Below are 22,898 nucleotides of genomic sequence, written 5' to 3' on the forward strand. Positions count from 1 at the left end.
TTTCCTTTGACTACAAAAGATCTTAAATAGTATTGTCAAATTAAACAGGCAACTTCTAAAACACTCCAGTGAGATGAGGTTAATCTCCTTACCCTTTACATGTGAGACCAAATAATTTTCTAATATGTTAATTCTGCCTGGAAGTTCTGAACTCTGTGGGTAAACTGTAGGTTTTGACAGAGGAAAGAGGGAACCTTGTCTTTGACCTTGAGTTTTGTCTTGAGGTTTGGGCTTCTGAGGAATTTAAGAGAAAAAGGAAGGCTCTGGTTTCTGGTTTGACATCAAGAAGGGAGCTCTTAGGTGAGCCCCTGTGAAGATTCACTGCCATGTTTTGTTGGAATCAGAGAGGGACCAGAAAGATGCTTAGGTGAATGGAAAAGCTCTCCTGTGAGGAAAGGCTGAGAGGTTGGGATTGCTCAGCCTAGAGGAGAGAAGGCTCCAGGGTGACTTACTGCAGCCTCTCAGTGTTTGAAGGGGGCCCACAAGGGAGCTGGAGGGGGATCTTCTACAAGGGCACATGATGATAGAACAGGGGGAAATGTTTTTAAACTGACAGAAGGTAGGTTTAGATTGGGTATTAGGAAAAAATTCTTTACTATGAGGTTGAGGAGACACTGGAACATGTTCCCCAGAGAAGCTGTAGATGCTCCATCGCCGGAAGTGTTCAAGGCCAGGTTGGATGGAACTTGGAGCAACCTGGTCTGGTAGAATGTTGGCACAGGGCAGGGGGTTGACACAAGGTGAACTTTCAGGTTCCTTCCAAATCAAAATGTTCTGATTCTGTGTTTTGTACGGCTGTAGTTCTGACACATATGGAAAATTCAGCACAGTTAATAAATCCTTATGCTTCACATAGTTCTTGGAGGCATAAAAACTGCATGGCAATTACAGTCAGTAAATCTTCTTATAAATTGTATCACATGCATGCATTTCAACTATATTGTGATTCAACGTTGTATTTTTACTGGCATTTTTTACACAATTTTAGTTGGGCATCAGAGTCTAAATAAATTAGGCTATAGAACCTTTCCATTTGTTACTATAAGGTCTGAGTCTTGTTAATGGATTCCAGGAGTGAGTAGTGGTTCTTTCTTTAATTGGGATTTTTTTTTCCTCTTTAAAAAAAAAAACCAAACCCAACTATGTCAGAAATGTGTGATAAGTGTTTCTATTCCTGAAGCAATTACAATTTGCAAATGAGAATTCATGAAAGCTTTGTTCTTTAGTTATTTCTCAGGCAAAGGGAGAAAATCAACCTTTGAATTAAGTGACATGACATGAAGGTATTTCAAGGGCCCAGTGTTTTATTACTGACTTCTGAGCATGCAGGTTGAAGTAAAATTATCCAGACAAAACTCTTTAATATAAAATGGATAAAGGAATCTAAATCTCTGGAAGCCATAGGATCTGACTGCTTAGCACTTTGGGTAGTGCTGGCATCTTCTAACTTTATACATCCATATAGTAGGAATTTCTTTTTCTTTGCTAAGCCTATCTGAAGGTAGACACCTAATCCAAATCAGATGAGCTATGATTTAGGATTGGTTATTTCTCACCACTCTTTTTAAAGGGGCTTCAAGTACTTCAGATAACCTATGTGCTCAGATGAAACCCATCCTACAAGTTGCACAGATGTAACATGGATATCAGGAGAGATAAATGCCACCTTCATTGTTCATTTCTAGCTTAGAGTAGCATAAACTTTATTAGCACATTTTGAATACATTATCATCAACATTGTGATTCCATTTTCAAGGTTGAAAAGCTCAGAGTTAGCTCAGAGAAGCAGAGGGGTTTGTGCAATGGGGGTAGGCACAGGATTCTGGAGCTCTGCCCAGCTGTGGCATTAAATGGGCAGCACCCAACAGAGGAAATATTAAAACATCTGAAAAATCTGCCCCAAAGCAATTCTGAAAATGCCATCTGATTCATCTACAGACACAATTCATTCTAAAGACCTTTTACTCTAGTCTAGCCAGGACTTTGAAATGGAAGCCATACATTTGTATGTCTCTGTATATGTAGTGATTTCTTCTTCTTAATAACCTTTATGGTCCCCAATGTAAAGTACCAGCAGCACTTAATTATTAATTAGGAATTAATTTTTCCATACCTAAACTGAGGAATAGAAAATATTCTGTTTGTTTGTTTGTTTGTTTTGTTTTTGTTTTTGTTTTGGATCACAAATAGCTGAATAAAACAAATAAAATATTTTAATTTGTGAGTTCTTAAATAGAGATGTTGTTAGTAGATGCTGAAGTAATTTGCTTCTGTTTTTGAAGCAAATTACTTTCCTATCAAAGGAAATTCTCTCTGCTGGAACAGAACTCTAGCCCCTGGGCAAGGAGCTGGAGTTAGCTCCAGCAGGTCCTCCCTGAGAAAATCCAGCTTGTGTTAAAACTCCAAGTTGCCTGAAAATGAGAAGTGCTCAGATCTTCATCTCATGCCTATCATAGCAGAGCAGCAAAACCAAAAGTGAACTCACTGAAGGCTGGTGGGAGACTGGGGAGTGCCATGTGCCTCCCTGCCTGCTTGTATCACTGCCTGGACCCTTCTGAGGATGGATTCTCTGGGAACTGGAAAACTTTATCTGATGTGCACAAAAAGCTGTTTGGGATCACGCTGACAGTGTTGGTACCCCATGGGACATGAGTACTTCGTAAGGAAAATTTATGAGTAAGAAGAGATTTGGAGCATGACTAAAAGGGAGGGGTCAGCTGGGTGAAATAAAAGGATTTGAGACAGATAGAGTTGGACATCCTCAGGGATAGGTATTGGATTGATTTTGCATATCCTCAGTAATTATTCTGACAAAATGTAGGAATGCTATATTAATTTTGGCTAAGAGCCTGATTTTTGGAGCTATGGTCAGAACAGAAAATCATAGTTCACAGGCAAACAGCTTTGTATTTCTGAAAAATAAAGGGGAAATATGTACATGCAAAAATAGGGTTTTTTTAAATTCTATTTAGCCTAGCTGATCAGAAACTACAGCTGGTCTCCTGATGTGAAGTAAAATCCTAACAAAGAATTCAAGTGTGTTTCGCTGCAGTGATCACGCTGGATACTGCTCCTTCTCCCATTCATCTATTCTGTCCTTATACTGTTAGTGCCTAAAGAGAGGAATGTGTACCGTTAGTCATTGGTAGAGTAAAAAATGTGTGCTGTGAGCTTCTGGCTGGACTTAGGAATTGCAGGTCATGAATTTCACATGAACTTTTACATGATCACAGTTTTAATGAAGACTAATCCTATTTAATTGTGCAAAAACCTTATACAAGATCTAGAGCAACTATCCTTAAAGCATTTGAGAAATAAGTAATATTTGCTGTTAAAAATAAGTGCCTTACTTCCAATCTGAAAATATAGGCATGTAACCATCAGCCATCACTTCTCTTTATGCATAGGACAAAATCATCCCTCAATACTCTGCTAAGTGGATTGAGCAGCAGTGAATACATTCCTATCCTCTCATTCCTCTCAGAGTTTTAATCAGTTTGATGCTGGTAATTGCTGTACTTTCAAGTTAACAGCTATGTTTCTTTTCTGATTAAGGGGGAAAAGGTTATCATCATCATCCTCTCAGGATGAGAAAAAACACTCTTTGGAGGTGTGCACTGCTCTGTGCTGATCACAAAGGGAACTCAGGGGTCAGGTTTGGATGTCTGATTCCCAAAGGACCAAAGAATGGCAAATTACTCTAATCTTATTGACATAAACGGTCTTTAACATGTGATTTTAATAACTCTATATCAACCACCTATCAGCTTATTTCATCCTACTTTCCTGACCTTGCAGTCAACACCAAATTTATTAGCTATGAGACTGCATTTAGTTCCTAAACATTTTAGAAATACCACAAATAATACAGATCAAATAGCTAATCTCTGTGCAGTCCAACAGAAATAAACCTGTTCAGCATTAACTTGCCATTTATACACTTATTCAGAGGACTCTGTACAAGTCAGTTCAATAATATCTGTTTTCCTTACTAGTTGGTATTATCTCACTCCTTTAAATCCTTGCTATTCAAGTTCTGAGATCAGTATCAGACTGACAGTAAGATAAATTTATTATCTCATTTATTCTTTAAAAAAACAATGGTCTAACATGAACACCCCTACAAGATTCTGAACTCCCTTCTATTCAGTGGTTATTGAAAATGGAGCGTGAACGTTACCAAGAGTTTCTTGATGTAACAAACTCCCAAGTGCAAGAACCAGGATTTCCTGGCTGGAAGACTTTTATAACTACTCTTTAATATGGAGTTAAAGAGGAGAGTTGTCTCTAGGAACCTCACCTTTGAGACATCCTACCAGAAGATGAATGCAATAATCAAGTTCTGACCTTACTAATGTTGTATCCAGATGGGCACAGAAAACATATAAACTTATTAGGGATTTACATATAGACGTTTGATAGTTTGAAAAGTTAATAACGTGCTTTTACATGGAAACACATTTTCTCAAAAATAATAATACCAGCAGTCTGTGATAATGTTTATGCCAGTGGCAGCTACAAGGAATTCCTCCAGGACAAGTCAGGGTGTGTGAAACTCCTGCTGCTTGTTGCCTAGACTTCCCACTGTTTTGAACTCCAAAGCTGAGAGATACTGAGCCCTGTTAATTAGCATCTATAATGACAGTTCTATTTCCATCATTTTGTGACAGTAGAAAGTGTGACTCTTATTCAATTTATTCTCTCTGCTTGATTAGTCATGCCACTAACACCACCCTTAAACCCTTACCAGCTCTTCTCCATTTCACTGCCCTGATACTTATTTCCATCTTGTGATGAAAAGCAGAACATTCTTTTCCAGAATTTTTATCTCACATAAAACAAATACTGTTGCTTCAAACATCATTCCTGCTGGATTTTCCTTTGCCTCCTTAATTAATCTTTGCTACACTTTTGCACTTATTATTCAATAAAATTGTTAAGAAAGAATAATTATATACAACCTGTAATAATCTCCTGAACCTAAAGTAGCAAACTGTATGTTATACTTGGAACATTCATCTCCTGCTCCATACTAGGGGTTGATGACATATTGACTAAAATCTGTGCACTCAGGATATTTTCTACAAGAGGAGGAAATTGAGAAAAGTTTTTTTATATCTTTAGTTTAAAAGACAAAAAAAAAAAAAAAAAAGTGACGCAGAAATCAAGTGAAAGAGGAAGAACATGAGAGGAGGGATGGAGGGAGGAAAAGATGGAGAGTATGTCAGTGTGAATCAAAGCTGGCTGCTGAGGTTGTCAGTAGTTAGTAACCTCTTCTTAATAGATATAACAATTCTTGCTCTTGCCCAGTCTAACTATCAGATATCAATGCCTCTCTGCCTCCCAGTTATGATACCGCTTGCTGAGTAATCAAGGAATCAAAGAGACAATACAGGAAATTTAGATCCTCCACACAACATTGCTCTGTGATACACATAAAGAAGCCCTTATTGCTTCGCCTATGAGTGTCTTGAAAAATCTCAATTCCCTGGGCTGTGAATTCTGCAGTTTTCCAGATAAGAGTTAATACTTGCTAAAGAGAGGGTGGAGATTCTTAAACCAACATCAACAGAAAAGACTCGAGAAGAGACAAAACTGGCGGGAGGGAATGAAACCAGGAACATAAATCTGAGCCTTGAAGCCATTTGGGACCTAAATACAGACAAGACACCAAGGCTAAGCTTATGCAGCTCTTTGCTGCCTTGGGTCCCATCTGGGAGCTCTGGATGCCAGTTTGTGCCATGGTCCTGTGACAGGGAGTTCTTTCTGTCTCTCACCCACTAGGACAGAACTGGCAAACCGAGGATTTTTCCTCTGCAAGAGGCAGTGTGGCTTTCAGCTATTCTCAGCACCCCCCCCCCCCCAAGAAAAGCAGAAGCAGCTGCTCCTCCCCTCCCAGCAGCATGAGGCTCCTGGCTCTCTGTGACCCCATACACCTCTGCAGGGGCAACGGGCAGGGTGAATGCAGCTGTTCCCTCCAAACACAGGGAAAAGGAGAAGGGAGGGGTGTTAGGTCAATGTTCAATTCTTTAAAAAATGGGAGTGTGGCACCATCCTGACATTAGGGCATGAGGGAGAGAAGTGTTACAGAGTACAGCAGCCACTTGCTTTGGTCAAGACAGCAGAGTTCCAGTGACAGCAAGAACAATAGAATTTCTGAAGCTGTCACAAATAGCCTATCCTCTCATTGACCTGATCTTCCTAATTTAAACAGCAATATCATGTTTAGGGGCCTTTTGTTTGTTTTTGTGTTTTTTTTTTTTTTTAATTTCTCCTTTTCCTAGCCCCACTGGGCTCACTTGAGCAGACAGGCAGGGAAGAGAGCAATGCTCGTTAACTTGTCATTTTTTCAGCAGCTCTTCAAAACCCTGAGTCAATATTCACTGGAGGATTAGCACCAGAAGAAAGGGCTTGAAAGCCTGTCTCACATTCTGCCTGCATTCTAACAGAGGGAAAGTTCCAAATGAGATTATGTGAATCTGGAAAAGAACCACTCTCCATCCCAAAATGTCTGACTGCTCAGAAGCCTGGTGGACCAGCCAGAAGCCTCCTGCAGACTCCATCCAATAACGTTTTGTGTCAGTTTTTCTGATGTACTCTAAATATCAAATTCCAGTGGCATTCAAAGCCTTGTGTGAGCAAGTCAAGCAATGAATATATAAATCTCAGATGGTTTCATCCTTTGAGCAACACTGGAAGTTGGATGAATCCTGGCTTAAGCCTTTTATCTCATGCCAAGTTCTTCCCTGTCTGTGAAGCCCATGGTATTTTCTGCCATTCGCACTCAAGTCCTGAAATGAGATTTAAAGTCTGTTCTCTGCTCCTATCCCTTAGCACCATTTTATTTGCAGTTTTAATTCAGATACACATCAATCCTATTAGACACTCTGAATTATGTGTTAATTAAATGTGGTACTCATAAATGGTTGTGCTGAAGTTAGTGGCAAATCTCTTACTGCCTGTAGCAGGAAAGGCTCCAAAGAATTTACAGAGTGCTGTTTTGATTACTTCTGAGAACTAAAAGTGACAAAGGCCAAAACCCACTTTATTCTAGTACACAAGCATAGATATTGAAATATCTCAGCATTTACCAATAACGCACCAGAGGGCTCAGGTCTGATGACTGAGCCATTGGATGCAGGTGGATGAACCAAGAAGATTATGTTGTTTGTGTCACAGCAATCTCTGAATTTGCAGCAAGACGATCTGGTTCAGGATTCAGTTGCCCAAACTTTAATATCTTATTTCATTTTAGATATCTTAAAATAGCTCATGTGGCTTCCAGTTGCCGCTGCAGAGGGCAGATGTCCCAAACACATTGGTGTGTTTCAAATACATAAAAAATGTTTTGAACATTAAATAGTGCTCCTTTGTGCCATGGAAACACATCTTCACTGACTTACATGAAAAGAGAAGTCAGAGGAAACCAACAGGCCTTTATCTCAGCCATTTATGGGAGGGAGGGAGGGAGGGAGGGAGGGAGGGAGATGACAAAACAAAATTAAGAAGCGTAAAAAGAAACCCAGAGGTGATGAAGGAATAAAATTTTTCAAGTGTAGACATGTTTAATTGTGTAAGTTTAGATTTTATAGTGAACTCTAGATAAGAAAACTGCTCTGTTTCTGAGGGCTTAAAAAAAATGATAAAACAGTAATTTCAATTTTTTCTACTGGGAAGAAAAAAGAAAGTAACTTCAATAAGGAGTTTTATAAAAAATTGTGAAGAATGTAATTTAAGTCTGGGAGACTTAAATTACAAAAAAATTAAATTACAAAGCTCAGACATGACAGCTGGATAAGCTCTGGAAGACTGATGGAGCCCCAAGAGCTGCATAACTCAGAAGCAGAGTTTGGATTAAGTCCATGGTAGTCCTGCAGACATCCAAACACAGCCATACACCTGTATGGCTGGAAGCTCAGACCAGGTGATCCTGATATTTTTCAAACTTCATAACAGGGAGAACTTCTCAAGACTCCAGGCTGAGGCTGCTGATGCAGCTGCCTGCACTGCAGTCCTGGAACAGTAGAGCTGAAATTTTTGTTTTTCATACTCTGAAGACAGACTGTACTTGTGAGGGATAGCATCTACTGCTGAGTTTGGATTTATTTGCAGCCTGATGGGTGAATTGTCCTGTTTCATTTGAAACTTCCTAGATTCAAGTTATTTCTAATGAAATCTACTCGTTTATAATCTATTAATATTTTACCTGCTAACTTGTACCTTATATTTTGCTAGGATGTGGTGCTGCAGTGCATTTTGGAGAAAGATAGCTCTACCTGCTGAAGTCCCTTCCATTTTATTTTAGCTCTTATGCATTTGTAATAGGAAGAAAACTCAACACACAACTGATCATTTTGAAAGCGACTGTGAAAGACTTATCCCATGTTTTACTCCCTGAACACCTTGGCTCTGATCAACCTGATCAGAGCTGTGAGTTCTGGAAGCCCTGGGTTGTCCAGCATCCACTTTATATTTCCTCAATACTCTTCTCTAGTCTGTCATTCTCCTTCTTTGGGGAAGATTGGTGGTATTCATCATCCTCTCACTTTTTGTTACTGCATGGGATTGAGTTGTCTCCTCTAATTCCCTTTGTCTTTCACTAGAGCTATAGAGAGTGGAGAAGCTAGGGGACACAGTCTGAAGTCTTTCACTTTGATCAATGAAAGCAGAGGTCAAACCCAAATTGTCTGAAAGGAAAGTGATACTTGGTATCTCTCAAAACCTCACACTCAAGAGGGCAGAACTAATTTGCCACTCCTCACTGGAAATTGTCACAGTGGAGACCAGGACCTCAGAGGTAAACCAACTCAACAAAACCAACTCAACTGGCTGGATGAGGAGACTTAATTTTTTCTGATTCTGTGTAGATGTCTGAGTGAAAGCTAAGTGATTTGTTTTGAAGTCCTTTTCTAAGAGTCTTACAGTGGTTTAGAAGTCCAAATCTTCCCCTATGGCCTTCTGGGGACTTGTCTTTGCTCTTTTGCTTCTGTCTGTATTAGCAATATCTGATAGAATGAAGAGCTAGAAGCACTTAATTTGATTTTCAGAATTTGTTCTTTGCTTGATTCCAGTATTATTCTACTGGGTGGAAGCAATCTGCAGCCCTGAAGAATTTGCTTTTCTGGCTTGGTCTAGACATATCCCACAGTTTTTATAATCCAGTTTCATATTAAGTCTTTCTGCAGACTCAAATGTCCCAAGTGTGGAAATAACGAGATTTATCAGTCAGTTCCTTCTGAGCCTACAGGAAAAGCAGCTCATATTGCTACTTGGTATTCAATATCCATATGTATTTCTGGAGAAGAAAATGCAGCCTTTACTCTTCCTTTAAGACTAACTGGATGGCACTTTTCCTGGGAATCCCCTCAATGGCTCTGAATGTGCTGATTCCCTGGACATAGTATCACTCCACAGAGTTGTGATTTTTCTCCCTGAATAATGTAAAAGTGCATAAAACCAAAGATATGCAATAGTTAAAAACTGTATGTGTTTGCATGAGTTTGTCATGGTATTACAACTGGAAGTTTTTCACACATTTCATGTTATTACAACCTAATATAACTTGCAAGGGAGCAAATTTGTTTTAATTCCAGCCCTGACAGGCAGCAGACTAGTGCCTAGATCTTAAAAAAATTAGCCATTGTTTCCTGTGGATTTCTTTTCTTCAAGTTAGTATGATAACACAAGAAAATAAATAAGTTCATTTTCCAATCAGTCATTCATTACTAAAATGATGATGGTTCATTAAGTAATAATCAGCTCATAGGGAGAAGTTTGTTCTTAACTTCCTGTGTCTGCAGTGGGTTTATGCCCTGAAGAAAGGACCTTACAGCTTTATGCCTTCCATTCTTTATAAAATAGCTGTTGCTTTTTCTGGGGAGGACTAATCTTTATCAGGATCCTGTTAATGGCCATGTAAAATTTTGTGCCAGTTAGCTTGAGGGGTTATTATTTGCAATTAAAAAAGGATATTCTTTCAAATGTTTTCTAAATTTTTTTTTGGTAAATGAGAGCAATCTCACTACAAAAACTTCAGGCCTTATGCTGTGTTACTCAGAGATAAAGATTTCAACCCATACATATCTCCCAGCCAGACATGTCAAGGTTTAATGTTGATTTTCATGTTCCTTGAGCTGACTTTTTAATGTCTTGCACTTTTTTTTGCTGTCCTATTTCTGGAATTTTATTTGATGCTAATCTTTTCCACCTCATTACTTGCACAATCCTCAGAAACATTTGGGGGTAAAGAATAGGTTTATTTTCCAATTAAACTGTTAATTGGTTTCCAGATTATTTTATATGTCTTTCACAGGCTTGCATCAACTACTTTGGTTGCAAACTGCCCAGCTGAGTCTGGGGGAGGAATTGAATATTGCTGAAACCATCATGCACTCTGAAGCTACCAGTTTTAAGATGGGACTGATGAACTCTCTACATTTTGTGGTGAAACCAAGCCATCAGGCTATAGTGCACGCAGCCCTTGGCACAGTTGGCTCAGGAAGCCAGTTTCCCTCTAATGGGTCCAGTAACACATACAAGACTATACATTGAGGGAGAAAGTCTCTATCACCTCATAAACTTTCAGTATTTTGATCAAGACAGAGATGTGGAATAAAGGTCTAGTTACTATGGGAGTTTTCAAACTGAATTGAGTATAATAATAAACTCTACAAATCCATATATAGTAATTAACTGAATTACTACAGGAATCCTTTCATGAAAGCAAAAACCTTTATCAAAGTTAAGAGCACAAGAGTCAAACAAAAGGAATAAATCCCTTCACAGAAAGACATTGGCTGTTGAAGGTCATAGAATTTTAATCTGATCTGAGTTCAAGATGACAAACTAAAATATTCATATGTAATTCCAGAATCACTAGCACATGCTTCTTTACCTATGGAAATTAGAGCTGCAAAAAATCAGGAATTAGCAGGATGGCTGAGAAGATTTTGAAAATTTTTTCTTCTCAGAAAATAATGATTCAACAAAACAATAAACTGTCTTACAGTGAGTTTTTGTAAGTCTTGTTTCCAATCACAAGGAGCAAACAAACATATCTTAGGGACTTTTTTTTTTCAAATTTGCCAACAGTTTGTTTTGACATTTTCAAAATTAAAAATGCTGGTTTCGTAAGTCAATACATTTTTTGGTTTGCTAGCCAAAATAGAGTTATATCTGCCATCACTTACAAGTGTAGAAGGTTACAGCTTTTTGGATTGAGTATTGCATAGAAGGCATATGCAATGCCACAGTTTCTGCTCTCAAGGTGTGTGCAGATGGATTTACATTCCAGAATTCATCAGTCTTTAAAAATATAAGAATATTTTTCCATTTTTGCACTAACAGATCTTTCTTAGAAGCCCCTAGCAGTTTGCAGGAAGGAAGGTTAGTCCCCAGTTAAGAGCAGTAGTCATTCTATTAAATAAAAATGGAGTAGGAGTGCTTTGCTACACCAAAGCCTAAACATGACTGTTCAAGATGAGTATGTCAACACCAGCAGCTGGCTCACTCTCCAGTCTCCTGCTTGCCCACAACTTTATCAGCCAGGATTTTTCTCTGCTGCAGATCAGCAAGGTTTTTCCTCAACAAAGCTGGCTCATACATGTATTTGGCTGGGCACACAAAACACACTGAGTGAAGAATGGTCTGGAGGTGATCAAATCCAGGACTGCCCTACATACTATTCAGAGAGGGCAAAGCCAACTTGTTAACCATAAAGGGTGCAAACAGTCTGCAAAAAGAGGTCCAGAAAATAAATACTCTTTCTCCTGGAGCAGAGGATGAAGTCATGAAGTTAACACCATGATCCTGAAGAGAGCTATAGACTGGAAGATTCTCATTTACTTGGTTGTGTTGGGTGTCTCATGTCCACTTATTAAGAATTCACTTCAGAATTAAGGTTGTGTTGAAAAGTTGTTGCTAAACATCAGTTTCACACAGCACGATGTATTAAGCTGTCTCCTATGATATCCTTCATTCCCTGGATAAGGAATAACTCCATTAAAACTCATATTTTTTAAAATGAAATTGCAGTTAAATAGTTCATTTGAATTCAAGATTTATCAGGTTCAAGAAGAATGCTAATCACAGTTCAAATGAAAGAATCTGGCACAGTGTATTTATTCAGTCAGCAAAAATAAGACAAATTATTAAATGTTCATGTGTAATATAGATCAACTGTTCTGAAAGTGCAAATAGCATAACTTCATTTTAATTTTAAATACAGCAGGTACACAGGGGTTAATGTAGATAATTATATTTGGGTGTTATGCACATAAATCATATTAGCATATAACAGGATTTGTGGCTGCAACACCCACGCATCAGCTCTTATATTTATTGCAAACACTCTAACTAGGTTTCCATTCCCAAACTATTCTCCAAGTCTGATTTACTACTCCAGGAACTGTCGTGGGGCCAGACTGACCTACTGAGTTATAATACAGTACAGTGCTTTCTCTGTTCTATCAATGTTCTTATTTCTCATCTAGAGAAGGATTATAGAGACAAAACTCCAGTTTCTCCTAATTGCACCAGCATGATGCACACTGGGATAATTTTTGAGACCACAGCTGCAACTAGAGTTGTAATAAAGGTAAATGATGTACCCTTTAAATATGTGCAATTACAACTTTTTCCCTTGGAACATCTTATCACTAATGGATATACAAGTTACTATGTGAAATGAGTAACAAAAGGAATTGCTGTAACAAGCAAAGTCTGTGTATATTTCAAAAAATGCCATTCGTGTGTTGAACTATGAGTTCAAACAGCAATGCAATCCATCCTCTTAGGAATGAATGTGGATAGCAAGAACAGTACTATTGAAGTTTCCCAAAAAATACCTCATGGACCTAGAAATTATTTATATGGAGCCCCTTTTTAAAGCAGCCTAATACATTTCCATACAAAAAAGAGTCTAGCCCACACTGAGTGAATGACAGTCTGCTGTGCTGCCAAAGGGGACAGATTGTGCACAGGGCATAGTGTCATCTTGAGTATGCTCAGATTTCTGCCTGCATCCTCATATTTCACTCTCCCTCCTGCTTTCTTCCTCAGAATATGGCTTAGAAGTCAGCTACTCACTCTTCTCTTTGCATTTTCTGTTTTCCTTAATTTGAATTTCTTGTGCTTGAGAAAGGAAAAGTAAATATAGAGCTGCAATTGGCTGAGCAACTTTGCCTTTACTTCCTGCTAGTTAGAAACGTGATGCTGACTTTCTAGGTTGTCTCTAGCTAAAAGAGGAAATAAATAAGCTCTAATTAAATGAGTTACCTTTGTGCTGTCTAACCTTCACACCACATTCACATGAAAGGACTCATAGGAAAGATTTGCTGTATACAAAAAGCCAACAAGAAACATTGCACCTATAAAGTCATCTTTATTTTTACTAGTGTGAACATTTTGAGGAAAAAAATACAGTGGGAAGGAGTAAGTTTACAAACCAAAGAACTCCTTCCCTTGCAGCTGAAAGAACAAGAGCTGTCTTGTCTGTGATTACTTTTTAACACCCCCAAAAAAATGAGAAGAGAGAACTTAAGCACTTTTTTTTTTGTCTCAGAACTCTTTTTTACTCCTGAAACAGTCACAGAGAAGCTGGGCACCTCAAATCTATGGATGCAACTCAACTGGGAAAGCAATAATATAGCCACAAGCTGTTTTGGTCACTGTGATTGCATCACTGTATAAAAGGTTACATTGCCATAATTTATGTGACTAGAGCTTGCGTAGCTGAAACAATAACATTTAAAATTAACTGATCTGGAGAAGTGTGAGTCTAATTTTGGTAAGTTCAGCACAGCTTACAAGACACACCTGGTAAACTGGTTTCAATTTTCAAGTTTCAAAACGCACTGGCCACCATTGGACTCCAGGATGATCTCAGTAAAAAAAGCCACCTCAGATACTCAGCCACCTCAGTCACCAGTGAGGAGCAGTTATGCAGAGAGGTGCACCATAAAATACCTGCATCTTTAGGTATCTATAATTTACTTCTATAATTACCTCTCAGCACTGTCCAATGAATGGACTGTACAGAGTAGAGACACCCACTAACCATGCTAACTCCCCAGTAAGTGTGATACTATTTGTAAACTATTTATACAAAGGATGCCTTTAGGGTATTTATTGTATATTTAGGGTCTAACTAGTTCTCTTTTAACTTTGTATAAGGTTTTCTAATGTCTTAATAATAACAGACTACAAACTTTGTCATAATAACATCTAATAATTCCAGTACTAGACCAAGCTCGCTGAGCATGTGTTCAGAGCCTGTCTTTTGCACCCTCATCACCAATTCAGAGAACTTTGGGAAATTCAGTTCAGTGGTGGATGATTTGTCTGGAAAGAACAATTTTACTGAGAGCTAAAAAGGTTAGAGATTGAAATCATTTATCATGGCATGCACCCATCCTGAGAGGTGAGCACATATTATTAAAATTTATTAAAACTCTTTCTTCTTCCTTGCTTTTACACCCAGCTCTTCACCAAACCAAACTAAATGGGAACTCGAGATCTCATTTCTACTACTTATCTATTTTACTCTTTGTGGTTTAGTTTTTAAATGAAACTTTTGGACTACTTGTTTTTCTTGAAAGCCAGGCTGTCTTGGAGAGCAGTGTTTCTGTGATTTCTAATATAACAACTTCCATTGCTTTAGGAAAGTAGAGGTTTTTGTTTGTTTGTTTTTTTAATTTCTTGTGACCTTGTATGAAATATACTTCTTCAGTTGACATTTCAAAGTGTTACCTGAATGGAATAATATTTCTATGCAGTCTTTACATTGGGACTGTATTATTAAAAAAGGGACTTTGGACCCTTTCCCTCTCTCACACATACAGGTATCAACATATTATACGTTGTAGAAATCTCAAAACTGAATTTTGTGACATCTTTTATATCACTTACCATGATAATTCATGACAACTAAGATATGCTGTGTTTCTATTTATATCACCATTCAAACATTAAATAATGAGCTACCAGAGTAACCAACTTGTCATCCAGTGGATACTGCAATGATACCTGAACCATTCTTTTATCTAAACCTTGTAGCTGGACACCCACCTGAGATGAAAGTTGTTTTACACTGTAACCAATGGAAATTCACTTCAGGCTGTTTTACACAGCCTGAATTTTTCCTCTGCTTTTGGATAAATGAGTAAACAATATTGGCTCATAGAAGACTGTACAGAATTCCACTTTGCATTCACATTCTAAAGAGCTGTGCTTGCTCTATTTGTTAAGTATGTTGTAAATAGTCGTGCTGTTTATCATGCTTTTTTAAGGATTCCTTTGCAGATAGCTTAATTAAAGTAGCTGAAAACCATCTAATAACAGAGCCTACCTTGAGACCAAGGAGCTGTTCCTGTTCTTGGCTTTGCAAAGTCAAGAGTTTATCATGCAGCCTCTGCAAGGAACAAATCCTTTATAAGCCTTGAATAGGATTGGTACAGCTTCTGTCAGCAACCTCCTCTGTTACGCCAAATACGTTTGGATAGTATCTATTTTTTTTTTTTCCAGATGGTTTTAGGGCACATTTCATATTCAGCAACTACTGCCTGCCTTCTTTTTTCATCATACAGCTACAAATAATATGCAAACAGTCCTGGTTTAACCCCAGCTGGCAACTCAGCCCCACATAGCTGCTCACTCCAGCCCAGCCCCTGTGGGACCAGGGAGATAATCGCAAAGGTAAGAGTGGGAAAACTCGTGGGTGGAGATAAAGACAGTTTAATAGGTAGAGAAAGGCAAAGCAAAACAAGGAATTCATTCACCACTTCCCATGGGTAGGCAGGTGTTCAGGCATCATCAGGAAACCAGGACTCCATCATGCATAACAGTGACTTGGGAAGAGAAACATCATCACACTGAATGGTGTCCTCTTCCTGTTTCTTTCCCCAGCTTTGTATTCTGAGTATGACATGATACAGTTTGAATATCCCTTAGTTCAGCTGGGGTCAGCTGTCCTGTCTGTGTCCCTTCCCAAATCCTTTTGCTGTCCCAGCCTCCTTGCTGGCAGGTTGGTGTTGAAGAGCAGAAAAGGACTTGACCATGTAAACCCTGCTCAGTAGTAGCAAAAACATCCTTCAATTGTCAATAGCATTTTCAGCACAAATCCAAACCATAGCCCCATACCAGCTAGTGTGAAGAAAATTAACTCTATTACAGCCAAAAACAGCAAACATAAACACTATATGAAACAACTTACAGAGGAGTCATCAATTGCTCCAGTAGATTTGGTCTTAGATGGGTAACACTAAATAAATCTGTATTAGAATATCTGTATCATCAAATTATGAACAAGGAACTTGCAGGTTAACTTCCCCAGCCTCAGTTTAAGGACAGAAATCCTATAAAATCTACTTCAGAAAGCAATTTGTAAGTCATAAGATATCCAAACATGGCAAGAATGCCATGCAAACATTGCAGATATTGGCAGGCAAATGTGTGTGTCAAATCCCAAAGCACAACTTGTAGCTGGTTAGCAAACAGGTAATGCATTCCGTTTGGATGTATATTGTATTTATGAAAAAAAGAATCTTTAGATCTCTCATATTTATGACTGTGCCTGAATAAAGAATTTCAGTATTGTTTAAAACACAGAAGGTGCAGCTGCAGCACTGCCTAAAGGAGTTTCTCTTTCCTTCCACCATAGCATTTGCTCTTGGTCCTGGGGCATGCCTGGCACCTCTTCAGCTGTGTCAGGGAATTCATTTGGCTGCAAAGCATTGCATCCACCTGTAATCATTTTTGTACAGATGCCAGCATACTTTTTCTAGCTTACAGGCAATGTAGATCAGTTCCCTGTGGATCCAATGCAATAAACAAACTTAAAAGGAAAAAGCAATAGGGTACTACTGCTTAGAATCAGTGCCTCAATATCTTGAGTTTCAAGGTACATCATCTCTCTAGAGCATGTTGTCTATCTGCACTTCTCAACTAAAGTTCACAGGAACAAGGGAACAGAAATCAGAAAAACATGAGCTGAGCCACAGAGCTTTTCAGTTAAGAGATCATCCAGAAAAGCCCAAGAGTTATTGATCTCTGACACCAACACAACTGCTGAGATTAATCCTCTGACTGGAGCATGCCTGGGGCTCTGAGTACCATTATGGGGGGAATCCTACCTGCTGTCTCTTCCTTACTTGTGTGGGGTGAACTTCAGTAGTTCATTACTCTTTAGTCTGTCTCTAGGTGATTCATCAACCAGGACAGTCTGTGTCTGCTTTCTTGGCTAGTCCATAAGAGGGTAACACAGCCCATAACAGGGGCTGTGCTAGTATTAACAGTAACAGTAATCAAGTAGGGGAATTTATTCCTACTTAAGCACCAAAGTGGGTAAATTTTATTTAAGGAGATTAGCTGGTTTTTAATAAGTGGTCTTCAATCTTATCTGGCACCCTGCTTTGCATGTCTGTAATAATTACATTTGAAGAGTCTCATTCTAACCCTACCACTTGTGCTGTGTTGTACCCTGCTTGGCAAGGAGTCTTGCTCAACCAAAAGGCATTTGAGAGGTAACACAGCTTATGAATCTGTGCAACATACTGAAGATTATCATCTGTCAAAGGGGTAGAGAGTTCAGGCAACCTCCCATGAATGAGAAAAAGCGCAGACTTGAAAATAAGCTAGAAAAATTACAAGCAACATTACACAGCAAATCTCAGTCAGTAGACTGAAGAGAAGCTCAAAAAAGAGTTAAAACATCCAGGTCTGTATGAGACTCTAAAGGCTGTAAGAATATTTTTATCTGGATATCAAGTAGCAGTGTGAAGACTTATTTCCTGAACGTCTATGCTCTTACTCAGACTCACTACTGCAGGAGCTAGTGGCTGTAAGAATTGGGATCAGCCAAAAAGCTGGAACTCTGCCTAGTGAGATGAACCAGAGAGGATCCAAAAGCCAACATTAGCTAGAAGAGCCAAAGATCCCACTGGTCCCAAGACAGGGTCTGTGGACAGGAAATGCCTTAGTTCCAGTCTCTTTTCTTTGAAATGACATCTGCCTGATGTGTTCATAGAAGTCAGATTCCTGGGAAGCTGAGAGCACCAGCACCAGGTCCACTGTACAAACACATTTTTCATATACAGTGGATCTAATGTTGAGGTCAACAGTCTAGACAGTCTTCTATAAGGAGCTCCTAAAAAAAATTTCAAGATTTTTAAATTAAAAAAAAAAATCCAGCCCCTGTTAGAGTAAAAGCTAGGACAACTAACTCACCAAACTTAAAAATATGTGGAACAGATAAAAGAGAAAAAACTGAAAGAATATTTGTACAGCCCTCCCCTGACCGTAGCTGACTTCTTGCTTTCACTCCTAGTGATGACTGGTTTGGGCTTGGATTTGGTGCAAGACAAGACACATAATTTAAGTGTCTACCTGCAGCTGTCATTATATGACTAGACTATCAAAGCTCCATTATAGCTGATGGAAGTCTAGTTAATGTAATCTAACTGGGGCCTAGGGAACATTTCAGATCATAAAGAAAGGCACGTAAGACAGGCTTCAGTTATGCAATGAGAAACATCCATTTATGTTTTATGTGGAAATGTGGAGGAATTTTGGTGAGAGCCAGCAGACATTACAGACCTTTAGAAGGACCATGTTCTTCTAAACCATCAGCTGGAGGTCAGGGAGGCTCCCAGAGGATCTCAAATCTCACTGCTTTCAGTCTTTGCACCTCCTCTGTCATAAACAGGCTTGGTATTGCCCCCAAAACACATCTGATCTTCCATGTCCAGGAGGTTATACTTGGTCAAGTTACAACTTGTAGAGATCTGTAATCTCTAGCTGAAAACACCAAAAATAACCCTGAAGGGAACAAACACATTCCAGCACAACTTTGAACCTCTCTAATTACTTCCTACACATGAACATGGTTCTTCTCAGTGACACCTGAACACGGTTAGTGCCAGTGACCTACAATTTTAGTAAAGGGTGCAAAAATTCTTCTAGAGAAGGGAAGGAACACAAACTTACTTTACCTCCAATCACAAATATGTTACCTTTTGATCCTGTAACATCTTTTTGTCTTTGACTGGTGTTAAGAGTTTCATGAATTTGTCTAGGTAAAATCAAAGAAATTGAAATGCTAATGAGAAGACACCACTATAAAAACTGCTGTAGCACCAGACTCCTTTCTGGACATGTTAAATTTAGCATTTTCTGACAAGGCAAAATGTAATCTTTCTCCAAGTCTGGATACAATGGGAAATCATAAAACTCAACAGCTGTGCTCAGGATCAAATAATTGGTTTTCAAAGGAAGCTGGCTGGAGCCAGAAGATACCAAATCCTCCAGTAGTTAACAGAAGATTGAACAAAAAGACTCCAAAAATAAGCAAGGATCTGCTTTTAAGAAATACAAACTGAGAAGACTTTCTGTGCTCAGAGGAAGGAAGGCTGCCCGGGATGAAGGATGAGATACAAAACAGAAGGAAGGAAATGTCCTGTACTGTCACAGAGAACCCTATTCCAGCCCAAAGGCGGCATCCAGAGTGATCTTGTTGAATCAATACATGTGGAGGATCTATAAGTTTTTTGCACACCACTGTATCTCTGTCTCTATGCAGTAAATGGCAACTTTGCTTTAGAATACATTCTTAATTCAGTTTCCAGAATATTATTGAAAGGTAAAATAACATACCAGAGTCCTTTCATCCTTGATGAAATACTATAGGGCATGCAAAATCCACTGAGAGCAATGGAAGCAGCATTAAATTTTTGGCCTGCTGGGGAGGGAAAAGTATTCTGCAGAGAGAGAGTGTTAGGTAAATTTTATCCAGGTGGTGATATTTAGCACAGCTTGAAATACACTTTCATGCACCAGTCACAGCTGTATATAGGAAATTAGACATTTTCTGGCTTTTCAGAAGTTCATAGAGAGATCAATTTGAAACCTTAAAAGGTGGGAAAGACCTAGGTGCTAAAGTGGAAGGCAATTTATCAAAATTCATCCTACCACTGTGCCAGTTTTTATCACTCTTTATGCAGTTCTTTGGAAGAATTTCCTTTCTTCTTGTCAATGTGTGTTTTGTTGCCCTTCTTCCATTGTTACACTCCCTCTGCAGAAATCTGCCGGTGGATTCTGGGCCCTAAGGTGCCAACAGATATAGATAACTCTGCCCAGCCCCAGCACATGAACATCTCATGCATTCAGCAGACAGATCCTTTTCATAGTCAATGAGTCGGACAAGCAGCAGCGGTCCCATTTGTGGAGTCAAAAAAATAAAAACCAACAAAACAAAAAACAAGCCAAAGTGGAAGTCATTAAAAAATATATGGTAACTTGAAATTTAGAGGTAAACACCCCATTTAAAAGCCCACATATCTGCATGACAACATGTATAAGAAGCAGCGTGACCTCCATTTTCTCTGAGATTGAGGGCGTGGGGTCATAAATAAAATTATGAGAAGCACTAGAGCCTGCTCCTGATTCATTGCATAGAAGAAAAAAAAAAAGTAATATAAATACAGCAATCTTGAGTTTTCTATCTACCTTTTTAAAAGATTAAAGGACCACCACCAAAAAGTAGCCAGCAGAAGCTTTTTTTTTTTTTTCAGAAGAGAGCACTGTGCTGATTAAATATTAGCTAATTAGCAGGGAATATTTATTTTGTGGCAGCTTGTTGTCTTTTAATAAGCAGAATAACACAGGGTTTTCCTTTAGTGGCTTAAAATTTATCTTTCATGTATTTTTAGCATTTCCATCTTGCTTAATTCCATTTTTAAATGGCATGAAATTCCCTTGAAAGTGCAATCTGTCTTTATGCAGGATCTGTGTCAGCTCTCTGTAGTGTATTGATCTGAAACATGATGGGCTGCAAACCTAACTTATGGCTTTAAACCACAGACTTGTGGCAGGGTTTTTCTGGAAAGCAAAACCCAGCCATTACTCTTAGAAGTATTATTTTCCAAGTATTATACCTGGAGGAATGCAAAGCAACCGCAGGCATTTTCAGACAGAGCTGATAGGTAAACCCACTAATCAAATTCATCTCCTAATCCACCAAGCTGAAACTAAAATTGGGCTTCCAGTTCAAAACATGTAGAAAACATCATTCAATAGCTTGAACTAAAGGAAAGTACATCAATTTTTCCAGTATGCTAGGAAAAAAGGAGACTTAGAGGAGACCTTATCACTCTTTACAGCTATCTGAAAGGAGAGTGTAATGAGATGGGGGTCAGTCTTCTTACCCAGGTAGCAAGCACAAGAGGAACTGAACTCAAGTTGCGTAATGAGAGGTTTATATTGGATATTCAGAAGGTATTTTTTACCAAAAGGGTGGTAAGGCATTAGAACAGGGTTCCCAGGGAAGTGGCGGAATCACCATCCCTGGAGGTATTTGAAAGATGTGTAAATGTGGGACTTGGGGACATGGCTTAGTGTTGGACTTGGCAGTGTCACAAATACAGTTGGACTCAGTGATCTTTTCCAGCCTATTCTATGATTCCATGTGACTACTGCTCATCCTTTCTGAGGACTCTGAGCAGAGGGCCCCATCATACACTCCTCTACACACAGACCTGGTCTCACAGCAATGAGGGCACAGCTCCTTCCCTCCCCCAATACAGATTTGTCTACTCAGAGCCACTGACATCAAACTTGTTGGTCCCTTCCAGCAAAGCTGTACAGAAAGAACTGATATTTGCTAAAACACTGAGGTGTTTCTGTCTAGACCTTCTCAGCAGTGAGCTTTCAAGGAAACACAAAATACAAGATTTACGACATATTTCACTTTTTAGGCAGAGAACCATCAAAGTGCCTAACAGGGAAAGACAAGAAAGGAAGAGGTTTTGTGCACAACTCCCTCCCATCCACCTGTTCCCTCGAGATATAGCTTTGACTTTATGATTATTTTCAGTTAATGCAATGACTTCCTGGGTTGTAAGTAACACTCCATGATAGTTTTTATTCCCAGGAATCTCTTCTGTTTCCCATCTTCCTTGCTGTGATTCCCACCCATCTTGCCTATATAGTCGCAACCAAAATCTCCCTGAATTTTCTCACCTCATTTGTTCAGTATTTCAAAGGTAAAGAGAAACCTCACACCCACTCCTTTCATTTTAGGTGGACAGAAAACAGCTGCGAACAAAAAGGCATCAAGAAAATACTTTCTCTTGCATTACACTTGCTGTTTCCATCCACAGAGCTTTGAGCATCCCAAAGCCTCAGGCAGCTCACAGGGCACTGTTGTTATGACTTCCCCAGTCACTCAAGCCAGAGACAGCATTTGGAAATTTACATTATCCCAATTTGCTGCAGCCTTTGACTGATGGTCATTTACTGTGCCAAAGCTGCAAGAGTCTGGCATCTGATCAGCTAAGTAAGGGCCAAAACCCAGTTAATTCAGGTTTGCCTGAACCTCAGTTATCATTAGCTTTTCTCAGTCTTTTAACATAGGACAACTTTTATTCCTGCAAGGAATGCCTCTGTATGGTTAACATGTGAGTTCCATGATTTTTTCTCTGACTTGCACTCATATTTCTTAACTTGATGGGCCAAGAAAATGAGAAAAAGTTCTGCTTTTGGTTTGGAGAGTCTCTAATGACTATTTATGAAGTTGGCAATGGTGTTGCATATATGTGTGTATATACATATATATATATATATATGTGTGTGTGTGTGTATGCACACAGTGCCTGTTTCAAGGGATGCTGTATCACCTGTACATTAAGCATGTTCAGTGAGAGTCTGTAATTACAGAGTCCTTTGTGCTATCTCTAGATTTCCTATGTTGGGGTTTTTTTTCCATAATTCTATATGCAAACTGATTCAATAATTATAAAGGAAAATAACATAGCAGGGGATGGCAAAATACTTGTTCTTGACAAAGTTATCAAAATGAAGGAGGTCTGGTTTTGTATTTCAGTGAAAATGTCAAGGAAAAAATATTG

The sequence above is a fragment of the Vidua macroura genome, chromosome 5, assembly GCF_024509145.1.
Source record: "Vidua macroura isolate BioBank_ID:100142 chromosome 5, ASM2450914v1, whole genome shotgun sequence".
Classification (NCBI taxonomy): domain Eukaryota; kingdom Metazoa; phylum Chordata; class Aves; order Passeriformes; family Viduidae; genus Vidua; species Vidua macroura.